Source organism: Alligator mississippiensis, chromosome 1 (assembly GCF_030867095.1).
Source record: "Alligator mississippiensis isolate rAllMis1 chromosome 1, rAllMis1, whole genome shotgun sequence".
NCBI lineage: Eukaryota > Metazoa > Chordata > Crocodylia > Alligatoridae > Alligator > Alligator mississippiensis.
The window spans coordinates 217,469,470-217,482,249 of record NC_081824.1 but is presented as its reverse complement, the minus strand read 5'-3'; positions in this window follow the sequence as shown (position 1 = coordinate 217,482,249).

Below are 12,780 nucleotides of genomic sequence, written 5' to 3'. Positions count from 1 at the left end.
CTATTAATCTAAGGATAATACTTATTTAAGCCATGGAGGCAGGCAGGCAGGCAGGGATACCAATAGAGGTTGGGACCCTGGCAGTGGGACATTGCGAACATTGCCAGTTGAGACAATGCAACTGTGTACAAGGAAGTAGCATCAGGTGTCGTTCTCAGGCCTCTGCCCAGCTGGAGGGGAGCAGGGGCATAGGGAAGGGGGCTCTCGCTGCTGTGTGAGCTCCCAGGTGAGGAAGGGGTGGCAGGTGTGTCCCCACCAGATCTGTGCGCTGCTACTGCGGGCCTTCCTGCTATGTGTTACCCTTCACATTCCTTCATGACAGTAATGAAAACCACCCTGTTTATTGAAAGTTCAAGTAAACAATTCACCCGCCCCGCTTCAGGGCCCAACCTAGTGTCAGGTCTCACTTACCAATGTGTATACATGGAGGACATCACCATGTCCTCTTGCAACTCCCACATCACAAAGCAGCTCTCATCTTGCACTCAACCGCTGCATTCTCATTCCTGTGCCCCCCAGGGTCCTTGAGGGAGCAGGACCCCACCCCACTTCCTCCCTTGTTTGGGTGTAAAAAGAAAAAACTCCAGACATGCTGGCACCAGGCTGGAAAAGAGCACCAAAACCCCCTATCCAAAGAGAGCAACAAAACACTGTGCAAAAAAAGACATGTAGCTTTTCACAAAAGAGTGCACCTCCCCCTAGTGCCCCATGCAAAAAGGTGGCAGAACTGCACCCAAAGACTTGTAGGGGGGCAGCCCCTTTGGGTAGCTTTGCACGAAACAGTGCACCGCAAACCCGGAACGCCCCATGCAAAGAGTGCCCAGGAAAAGCGACAATACTGCGCCAGGGGAGATTGAGGGAGAAGGTTTTACCTTTGAAAGAGGGCAATTAGCAACTCCTCAGGCTGAGCTCCCCTCTTTGTTCTCCAGGGAGCAAAGGCCCTTTCCTTTGTAAAAAGTTTATTCACCTCCCCACTCCCCAACACCACCATTGTGCTTGATCTTAGCCTATGCTTGGGGTTTGATTTTTGCATTCCAAAACCCCATCAGCAGGGATTTTGGTGGCCCTTCACAATTAGGGAGGCAGATGCAGAAAGACAGGGGAACATGAGGCTTTATTGTAAAGAGCACCAAAACAGGCAGTCTTGAAGCCCTCAGTTACTTGGTCTTCCTTACCGGTACCCCACCCCACCCAGAACTGGCCCTGGCTCCCTGAACTGCAGTGATGCCCGCCTGGCCCTACTGGCACTCTTGCGCCCCTTGGCTGACTCCACTGTGGTTGGGGGAACAGGCTCAGCTGTAATGCTCCTGGCTACCTCCTGGACAGAGGCAACCTGAGCACAGCTACTTTGCCTTTTCTCGGATGGTGCCCACTTTTTAATGCTGTGCTTTAGCAAGTGCTGCAGGCCATCAGATACCAACTCGTGTGTCTTTTGGGCATCCACAAGGCAGTGCATGGCCACGTCCAGAAACTGGTCCATGTAGTCTAGCAGCTTTTCCCAGAAAGCAATTATGTTGTCTGCGATTTGGTTCTCCCAGACCTCATCACACTGAAGCAACTCCCAGACTTCATCCCGCCAGCTATCTGCGGCTGACACTCGGGTTCATGACAACTACACCAAAGCCTCCATCATGCTCTCTCAGGACCATTACTGCCTGTGGCACATAGCCCTTGAGCGCTCTGCTGTAGTGCGAGCTAGGGTCTGAGGTTCAGGGGCACGTGACCAGCTGGCATCAGGCATGGTAGCTGGTAAACAAATGACATAGGTGTTCCTGGTTTGGTCACATATCCTTCCCCCAAGTGTTCAAGAGGACAGTGACTGCAGGTGGTGACCCCCCCCTCCCAGAAGTGAAGGAACTGCCTGAAGGCAGCAAAACAAAGCCTGCTAGTGTGGGGCATCATTCACATTCACCAAAACTTACAAATCCCCAGTTCAGAGCCGAGTCCCCAGCTGCCATTGCCCATCAGCTGCAAACAATTAAAGCAAAACATTGAGTTTGGAGTCTGTTGAAATACCCTTCATCCTCCCCCAAAAGAGCATGGTGACCCACCTCCAGCGATACATGCATTTTTCCCCCCCACCCTCCCCAAAAAAAATCCAACCCGCACAAACCAAAACAGTGCCTTCCAGTAGCAAGAAGGACATTCCACAATACTTACAAGTCACTGGTCGTGCATCTTCTTGGGTCTTGGGAACAGAAACCGATGTTTGGGTGTTGAGAACAGAAACCGCATCTGAACTGGTTTCTTCCTCCTCATCCTGCTCCTCATCTGTGCTGGTCCATGTAATTGGGGTCACTTGTTGAAATGCAGATAAGACATCACTTGGAATAGTAATCAACTGAATGCAGCTAGACAGAGGTCCAGAAAGAACCCCCCCAGCTTGGTGGTGGCGCTGTGATCTGAGAAGCGACCCTGCTGTGTATGTTCAATTAACCTTGCTTGGGAGAATCCATAGGGGATGATGGAGAAGGAGGACCAAATGGAGATTAAGGAGAAATGCGTGAGGACTGGGTAGTGGAGAATAGAGAACTTCATGAAGAGTCTGAAAAGGAGAATCTGGAAGATATGAGTGAGAAGGAAGAGCATGAACTGTTGCTAATTACTCTGCTGCTGGCCTTGGACTAATTACAAAACATGCAGGCGCAGCTGATGATGACAGCGCATGCATTGATGGTCTCTCTCAACGTTTGCGATGAGGAGCCGCCTACACATACAGGCACCTTGTGAAAAAGGGGACTTAGATACACGGTGGAGGAAGACAGCTGAGAGGCACCTGAAGAAGTGGAAGCTGACAGGGCTCTGTGGATGAATCTCAGGAGCAGCAACCACAGGGTCTGGGCCTGCAAGAGTAGCTCAGACTGGTAGGAACAAATCGTGTTGACCACTTGGAATGATCAGCAGTGGCTGGAAATGTTTCGTATGACCAAGGAGATGTTTATTCATATCGTCTCAATGCTGAGGCCACAAATGGTGAGGCAGAACACTAACATGCATCGAGCCATCGCACCGGACAAGAGGGTGGCCAAGGCCATCATGCAACTGGCCACTCTGTCCAGCCTCCACTACATTGCAAACCAGTTTGGTGTGGCTCCCTACATGGCCTGGCTCATGACTCATGAGGTATGCCAGCTGCTGCAGGACATCATGGCAAACAACTTTATTTGCCTTGGGAATCCTTAGAAAGTCATAGATGGCTTCAGTGCCATGGGATTCCCTAACTGCGTGGGGGCTTTAGACAACACACATCCCAGTGCAATCCCCTTTGGGACGGTCATTCACAAACAGGAAAGGATTTGCCGCTGTGGTGGACCGCTAGGGCTGTTTCATGAACATTTATACAGGGTAGGCCAGCAGCTTACATGATGAACATGTGTTCAGAAACTCTTCACTGAAATGATGTTTCATATTTTGCAGGAGGATGGATAGATGGAACGCTCTCCTGGGCAGGGGATTGCTCTTGTGTTGAGAAACATCATAACCAGAAGGAAACACAATTCACCATCCTGCTTACCATCAGACAACTTCAAGGTAAATAGACTGCTCTAACTTTATTTGAGCCTAATTTGCACAAAATGAACTTTTCCAACCGGGAAATCTTACAGCTGTCCTGTGAAATATGAATTTTCATTTCAAAATTTTACAATCATTGCATTCTCCTATGCCTAAAGAAGGTTGTGTGCGCCAGAAAGCTTGCAAATAAAGAATTTTTTTTTGCAAACATCTAGTTGGTCTAATAAAATATATCAATCACCTCTACCCAGAGTTCTGTTTCCTTTGGCATGGCTATAGAGTACAGGTACCTCCAAGGCTAGGCAGGAGCTGAGCAGGAATTTTCAGAATCACAATTGTCATATTGAATGAAATAGTTTGAATGTTTGCAAAGGTTGCCCATTAGCCAGTTTCAGGAAGAAGATAAGATTTATCTCCTTATCTAGTTCATTGTTTTGGGACTATGTGCAAAAGGTCCTGACTTTGCTTAAAGTCTTAATTTAAATTTCATCTTTTAGAAATCTTTTACAAAGAGAGCAAATATCCTGAATTCCAAGAGATCAAACGCTGAGGCCTTTTGACCAGGTTGGTAGGAAAAGGGCATTTGCAGTGATATGGAAGTTTCCCAAAGGTAATTTAAAATGCTCAACAAAGGTAAAAGAATCTGTTGAGTAAGATCCGAGCCCAAATTTGGGGGTAATGACAGATTGAGTAGGAGGAGCCCACTGACGGCAGCTCACTCAATAAAAACAGTAACTTACTGTCCCAATTTGGAGGTGACTATACTTGTAGAACAACGAAGGAAAAATCGCAAGTATAGCCCGGTTCAGACTGATCACCTGAAACTACCCTCTCCGTGAACACGAATCTCTTAGATCACGCTGAAGCTGCGGAGCACCTGAAAAGGACTGAAGGAAGGGGACTTAGTCCTATCACTGCTGAGGCCAGCCTATTGAATTGTATTGCTGAGCCCATTTCATTGAACCGTACTACTGAGGCCAACCCATTAAATCGTACTACTGAGGAATTAAACCATATTTTGGTATTTGGCTTCTTGGAATTCTAGGATTGTAAGTATAATATGAAAACTAATAGTATTGATTCAAATTTAACTTTTAGTTGTAATTGTAGTTGTTTTTGTAACACTAATTCTTATAGTATTGTTTGGGAAGGAAGTGCATTCGGAGCATTGTTTCTGATATATGTAATTATTGTGTTTTTAATGTTTATGGTGTTTCTTAAAGCTAAGCAGTGTTATATACGTAGCAAAGAGTTTTAAAATAAAATTGTGTTGTATAAATTAAGTGTGTAATCATTGTGAAATCGTGCAATCAGTTAACTACTCCCCCAGCCAGTGCATCAAAACGAATCAGTAAATTGTGTGGGATTTTCTCTATTCCATAACCCACTAGAGACAACAATGTTGGATGTAGGTGTCTAAATACTACTAAATACCTAAAATGGTTCCTATGTCCTTTTCAGATAGGGTTTGGGGCCTACAGACCACATCTACTAAATGGTTCTAATGAAGCAACGCATCATTTTGAGTAGAACACAATGGCAGGCCCCTAATATCTGTTGCTTTAATACTCTTCACTTAATTGAAGCAAAGTATTTTGATTACTTGCGGGTGACTGGAAGACTTACTAATTCTGTGTTCCTGCCAGTCTGTGAAAAGCTTACAAAAATAGGTTCTTCTCTGTCAGAAGACTTGTATAAAAATTAAAAAAAAAAAACTTCCTGTAATTTCATCATTTCACAAACTTTTTTTCTTGTACACTTTTACAATACAGGATTTCCCAATGTCCCTGCTGAGTAATATAACTGAAGACCAAATCTTCATTTCGTGTAAATAAATATGCTTAGCTCCATTGACTTCAGCACTGATTTACAGCAGTTCAGGAAAAAGTGCAAACAATTTAGAGATTTTTAGTTCAGCACCCAATGTTTTGGTGGCTATGAAGTGTGTGGATGAGCTCCTAGAGCAGTAGTTCTCTACCATTTTAGGCTCAAAGGCATACCTTGGAAAATGCTAGGCTCTTTGTTTTCATTCATTTCTTGACTATAGAAAAATAGAGCAATTCTTATGTTGCAAAAAACTGGGGAAGACCAAAACAGTTCAGAAAGTTCTTAACAATATGAATTCCTATTTGAAATCTCTAGGTTTATTTTGTGAATCATATTTGCATACCCAACAGTGCAACATTTCAGTGCACACAGCACCTCTGAAAGGATCTCAAGGCACCCCAGAGCACCATGGTGCCCTAGTTGAAAATCAGTCATAGACACTTCCAAAAAAATGGTTTCCTGTCAATGCAGGGGGACTGGACTTGACAGCCCAGGGTGTCCTTCCAGGCCTTTGTACCTATATTCCTATTTCTTTACAATATGACTAGGCCTTGAAAAGGCACACCTGACTAGCTGGATAACTAAGCCATGGTAAAGCATACCTATACTGCCATATAAATAAGGCCACAGTCCCTACAATTTTTACTGTAACATTGCCAATCAATTTCTAATTTAGGCTAATTTCTAATTAAAGGCTCTCACTTGTCTTCCTTATTCCTTTTTTCCCCCTCCAGGTTTCATCCCATCCATTTTGCTTTTTTCATTCTTACACCTGATCAGAGCAAATCTTTTCCAACAATATGTTCTACATGCTCTCTCACGCTTCTCTGTTCCCATGTGTTGCTCTCTTTAAATCAGTGTGTTCTCTGCCAAGCAATTTCACTCAGCTGAGACACAGCGATGCTACACTAGAAAACAGTGGGTACATCTACATGTGAAATTAAGGTGAAGGAATAAACTCCAGGACCGTTTGCACTCCCAGGCACAGCACTTACATGCATGCCCAGAACAGCAGCAATTTGAGCCAGGGGAGAGTAGGTCTGGGCTGGCAGCGGGCAAGGTGGAGTCAGCCCTGAGCTCCAGGTTGTGGCATCGGGTGGCAGAGGCTGGCTGGGTCATGAGGGTACTGACCCTGCGGAGCAATGCAGCCAGGAATCTGGTCTCGTCTACTCAGCATCTACATGTGCATTTCAGCGCAGTTAACTCCACCATAAGATAGTACTGTCAGAGACAGTACTTGCTTATGGCGGAGTTAATTAGTTTACTGTACCTTAATATCAGCACATGCATAGAGGGTGACACTCTAGTGCAGAGCTAATTAGTGTACTACATAGTAAAGCACATGTGCAGATGTATCCAGTTTATAAACAGGAAAAACTGCAAACACTACAAAGAAGATAAATTAGATCAGTGGGTGCCAACTCTTCTGGCAACCATGCCATAATTAGCTTCACATCCTTCTTTTGACTGGCATTAGATATCAACTTCCAAATTTATGTCTGGTATTATTGCTCAATGTGTGCATTCCATCTACCCCCTCTGGGCATTTGTAAAGATTGCAGCTTTCAATTAAGTGCTGTGCTCCATGTCAGACACCACATTCAGACAAGTGGCTGTCCAATATGTTCATCTTGTGAAGTGCTGTTGTGAAGTGCCCATATCCAAATCTCAGCCTGTTCAGTTTGATGCATGCTTCTGTCAAGATCATGCCCAATGATGGACTCATTTGGTTTTGGTAGAAAAATGCTGTAGGAATAGTTCTGACCTTTCCCAGAAGTTGGCTCACCCCGTTTAGCATAGGTTTGGTTTAGCATTCTCAATCTCTACCAGGAGTTTGTGGGCTTCATGTACAAACCAGTTTACAACTTTTAAGCCTTGCAAGCATCATAAGCCTCCCTCTGTTCAGGCTTTCAGCTAACAGTTGATGGAGGAGGCGATTTTCATCATCTCTTATCTCTATTGCCAGTCATGAAATTAGTGTCCATCTTCTTATATAATTTGGCCTAATGCCCAAGAGTACAGGGAGTACATCTGTATGTAAATTTTACAGTCTATTACGAGTCTCAGCACACTGTAAAGCTCCACACCATGTCCAAGTGTCAGTCTGATCCCTTTCTCCTGCCTGATCTGCTGCTCTGGTTTCTGCGTCTTGCCCTATCTGCCACTCTGCTGACTGTCTCCTCCCCAGTTTGCCATGTGCTACACACAGAACATGTCTACACATGTGCTTTACTGCACAGTACATTCATTTACTGTGCAGTAAAGCATCACTGTCCACAGGTGAATGGTAATTGGGTCGGCAGAAACTAATTTACAGTGTCATTAGATCACCGGTTCCCAACCCTGGGTTGCAACCCAAATGAGGGGGCAATGCCGGCGGTGCTGCACACAAAAAACGAGTTGCACCACGTGCCGGGAGCTCCCCCTGCCCCTGGGCTGCTACTGCTGCACTCCACTCCCAACAGTGGGTCATGAAAAAAATAAATAAATAAAAAGTTGGGAACCACTGTATTAGATAGTCTCAGAAAGGCACTATCTGACTGCAGAGTATATAAGATAGCCAATGTGGTCCCCATCTTTAAGAAAGGGAGGAGGGAGGACCCAAGGGGAGGAGCTGGACCGGGAATTTTCAGGCCAGCTTGCACAGGCACTTAAGGCAAGGGATGTAGTTGCCATGGGTGATCTAAATTACCCGGACATCTGCTGGGAGGAGCAGTCAGCCAGGTTGAACCGTTCTAGGAGTTTCCTGGCCGAGATACAGGACCTCCACTTAACCCAGGAGGTGCACAGTCCCACCAGAGGAAATGCCCTGTTGGACTTGGTCCTGGCCACAGGTGATGATCTGGTAAGGGGGCTCCAGGTCCTGGACCAGCTGGGTGATAGTGATCATCGCTTGCTGGAGTTCATCATCCAGCACAGGGTGTCAAGGGCCTACAGCAAGGCGGTAGCCCTAGACTTCAAGAGGGCCAACTTCAACAAGTTGAGATTGGTGGGAGGGGCACTGGGGTTCTTGAGGGCAGGGGAACTCAGTGCCCAAGATGAGTGGTCATTCCCTTAAGGAGACGATAATCAGTGCCCAAGAGGTGACAATCCCAACAAGAAGCAAGGGGGGCAAGAGTGCCCAAAAGCCTCCCTGGCTCACCAAGGACGTCCGGGAATGCCTGGTTGCCAAAAAGGCAGCGTACACCCAGTGGAAGGGGGGGGACTATCTCCAAAGAAGAGTATACTTCCACTGCTCGGGCCTGTAGTGGGGCTGTTAGGAAACCTAAGGTGGACATAGAGCTAGGACTAGCATCCAAGATCAAGGATAATAAAAAGTTCTTTTTCAAATATATAGGGAGGATGAAGAAGGCACCGGGAAATGTGGGGCCCCTGCAAGATACGCTGGGCAATCTGGTGGTTGCGCCAGAAGAGAAGGCAGACATCTTTAACAAATTCTTCACCTCCGTTTTCTTGGGCAGGGACCGGGACTCCCCCACCGTGATTCAAGACGGACTCGAGGGGAACGCCCCAAGACCTAAGGTTGAGGAGGACCGGGTTAGAGTGCTTCTGGAGGGGCTGGACATGTTCAAGTCAGCAGGTCCAGATGCTCTCCACCCCAGGGTGTTGAGGGAGCTAGCAGGGGTTATTGCAGGGCCCTTGGCATGGCTTTACGAGCGTTCGTGGTGCTCGGACCAGGTGCCAGATGATTGGAAGATAGCCGATGTGGTCCCCATCCTTAAGAAAGGGAGGAGGGAGGACACAGGCAACTATAGGCCCGTCAGTCTTACCTCAATCCTGGGGAAACTCTTTGAGATCATCAAGGAGCACATCTGTGATGGGCTGGCATCAGGGATGATGCTGAGGGGCAACCAGCACGGTTTCATTAGGGGCAGGTCATGTCAGACCAACCCGATTGCCTTTTACAATCAGGTCACAAAAGCATTGGATGCAGGTGTCGCCATGGATGTAGTCTTTCTGGACTCCAGCAAGGCCTGTGACACTGTCTCCCACCCCATCCTCATTAGAAAACTAGGTGACTGTGGCATCGATGCCTACATGGTCAGATGGATTGCTAAATGACTGAAGGGTCGTACTCAGAGGGTGGTGGTGGACAGGTCATATTCAACCTGGGTGGGGGGAATGGGCAGCGGAGTCCCCCAGGGCTCGGTCCTTGGGCCCATGCTGTTCAATTTCTTTATCAGCAATTTGGACGATGGGGTGAAAAGCAACCTGTTCAAATTCGCTGATGATACCAAATCTGGGGTGAGGTGGGCATGCTAGTAGGGAGGGAAAGACTGCAGAAAGACCTGGATAGGTTGCAGGGGTGGGCTAACAAAAACAGGATGCATTTCAATATGGACAAGTGCAGGGTGCTGCACTTGAGCAGTAGTAACTGGCAACACAATTATAAGATGGGAAACTCCCTTCTTGAGAGCACGGAGGCAGAAAGGGATCTTGGAGTCATTATTGACTCCAAGATGAACATGGGCCGACAATGTGAGGTCACGGTCGGCAGGGCTAATCGGACCGTATCGTGCATCCACAGATGCATTTCAAGTAGGGCCAAGGAGGTGATCCTCCCCCTCTACGGTGACACTGGTCATGCCGCAGCTGGAGTACTGTATCCAGTTCTGGGCACCCCACTTCAAGAGAGATGTGGACAACATTGAGAGGATCCAGAGGAGGGCCACCCGCATGATCCGGGGACAGCAGGGCAGACCCTACAATGAGAGGCTACAGGACCTGAACCTGTTCAGCCTTCACAAGAGAAGGCTGAGGGGGGACCTTGTGACTGTCTATAAACTCACTAGGGGGGACCAGAAGGGTTTGGGGGAGACCTTGTTTCCCCTAGCGCCCCCTGGGATAACAAGAAATAATGGCCACAAGTTGTTGGAGAGTAGGTTCAGATTAGACATCCGTAGGAACTACTTCACAGTTAGGGCGGCTAGGATCTGGAACCAACTTCCAAGGGAAGTGGTGCTGGCTCCTACTCTGCGGGTCTTTAAGAAGCGGCTTGATGCCTACCTGGCTGGGGTCACTTGAGCCCAGTTTCTCTCCTGCCCAGGCAGGGGGTCGGACTTGAAGATCTACAAGGTCCCTTCCGACCCTACTTCTATGATTCTACGATATTACTGCTCTTAAACACATGTGTACATGGTGACGTCAGAATTAGTTCACTCCAGCTCAAATTATGCCAGAGTTTATTCTGTCATGTTAACTGCACATTTAGACATTCCCACAAAGGCTATTAGTGCCACTTGTGGTACCTTTGCTGAAGGTTGGCCACCCCGACCTATATCTTATGGATATGGTAGCTTTAAATAACATAGTTAAGGTTGCTCTTGATCATTAATCAGGCAGCATCTTTGTGCCATATTCTAAAACCACCTTATAACAAAAAAGCAAATCATTCTTGAATTTAAATGCTGAAATGACAGTAAAGGCAGCAAACATTTGAAGCTAGTGCACGTGCTGTAATCCATTTTTTTCTGGTACTTTATCACAAATGGTTTTTCAGAAATGTAAGACATTCTTTCGTTAAACTGACAGACTTCTATTTCACTGAGTTATTGTTTTATATCTCAGACAGGCAAGCCAAACTTGGATAACCATTATTAGATTTAATTTCAACATTGTGATTGTGTTAGCCTACAGATTTAACTTTAATTTGTCACATTTAAAATTAATAACCCTAGTGCTAAAGCCTTTGATGCCCTGACACCCCCATATACAGAGGTTTCAAATTGTTTTTTTCCTGTTAAACATTCAGATGAGATTGTGCCTCATTTCTTAGTCTCATGTCATATAAAAGTTAAATCCCAATCTCATCCAAATGCGACATCTCTAATACAACATCTAATAGACAAGCAAAACCAGTATTCTGCATGATGCCACATGGGTAAAAGCACAGTCACTACTTGGAAAACATGTTTCTATCGTTCTACCAAGAAGTACCCGCTAAGATGAGGTTACATACAATTTTTGCTTTTAGTATGGATCTGTTTCCACAATATAGCTTGCTTCATCGTATCTGGAAACTAATAAATTCTTCCCCACATACTGCATGAGTAAACCGGCAACCAGTGGGAATAATGTGTTTTGCTAATGTCCACATTGATTAACATATTATTGACTAATTAACTAATTCACCTTCCTACTCCGCACCTCCCCACAAAATTAAAAAAACCTCAAAAAACAAAGACTCGATCCTGAAAATAGATACAAGCTTCAGACTTTTGCTAACATTGCACAAGCAATCAACTTTTGTTAGAAATGTTAATAACTAGACATAGTAATAATGGAAGTGAGCTTAAGGGGATGCTGATGAGCAGGGATCTGGGTTCTGTTTACCATGGGAAAAAATGGAAAAAAACATGCATTTTCCCATTTGACTGAGAAACACAGATTTCTCATTTTAACAGGCAATTGTGTGAATTTTGCAGTTTTGCAAAGAGATCTGCAGGCTGGTAGAGTTCCAGCCTACATGGGGCTGGGACAGCGGGAGGAGGATGGTCAAGCAGGCGGTGCCATGTGCATGTACTTACACATGGCTGCCAGGCAGCCTGGAGAGCTGCTCCTGCATGCAAGTCTGGTGGGGGGGAGAAGAAATTGAGGCCCCCATGGGGGGGGGGGGAGAGGGAACAGAAAGTTGGACAGGGCTGGGGTGCTGGGGGGCTGTGCAAAACTTTGGGTGCTGATTCGATTCGGAGGAGATTAGGCCCGATTCGGCAGTCGTATGTGCGAATCTGAATTAAATCAGGAGACCAACAAAAAGTTCCAAATCTATTCAAAGCCCTCTGAATCAATTTGAAAAAGATTCAGACAGCTTCAGAGATTCAGGCAGTCCATGCTCGCCAATGCAGGGAGCTGTACCCGGACTCTGTTTGGGTAAGTAGGGGGTGGAAGGGCTGGAGGAGGGGACCATGGCGGGGACCCTCGCCAGGCCCCATCCCCAGCCGGTGAGTGCAAGGCTTTTTTTAAGCCCCCCTGAGCGTGTCCCCCTCTCCCCCCAGCCCCTGCCCACTCTCCCAGCACTAAGGCTGCCCTGCCTGGCCCCAGCATTCTTGCTATTAAAAAAAAAAGCCCCACACTCACTGGCTGCTACAGTGACTGTTGGGGCTTCTGGGGGCTTGTGGCAGAGCTCCCCACATACCACAGGGCAGTGGGGGGCAGCAGGTATCTATCCCACCTCCCTGGCCTGGCAGCAGCCAGTCAGTGCAAGGCTTAAAAAAAAGCTGGGATTCTGGGTCTGGGTAGGGCAGCCATTGACGGGACGGGCGGTAGGGCCTGTTTGATTTGGAGATCCAGTGGCAGCCGAATCTCTGAATCAGATTCAGTCAAATCGATTCAGGACAGTGATTTGAATCACTGAATTGAATCACTGTCCCCTGAATCGGCCAAATCTGAATCCGAAGCAAATACTAGCCACTTTGCACAGGCCTAGTGGGCAGCTCATCC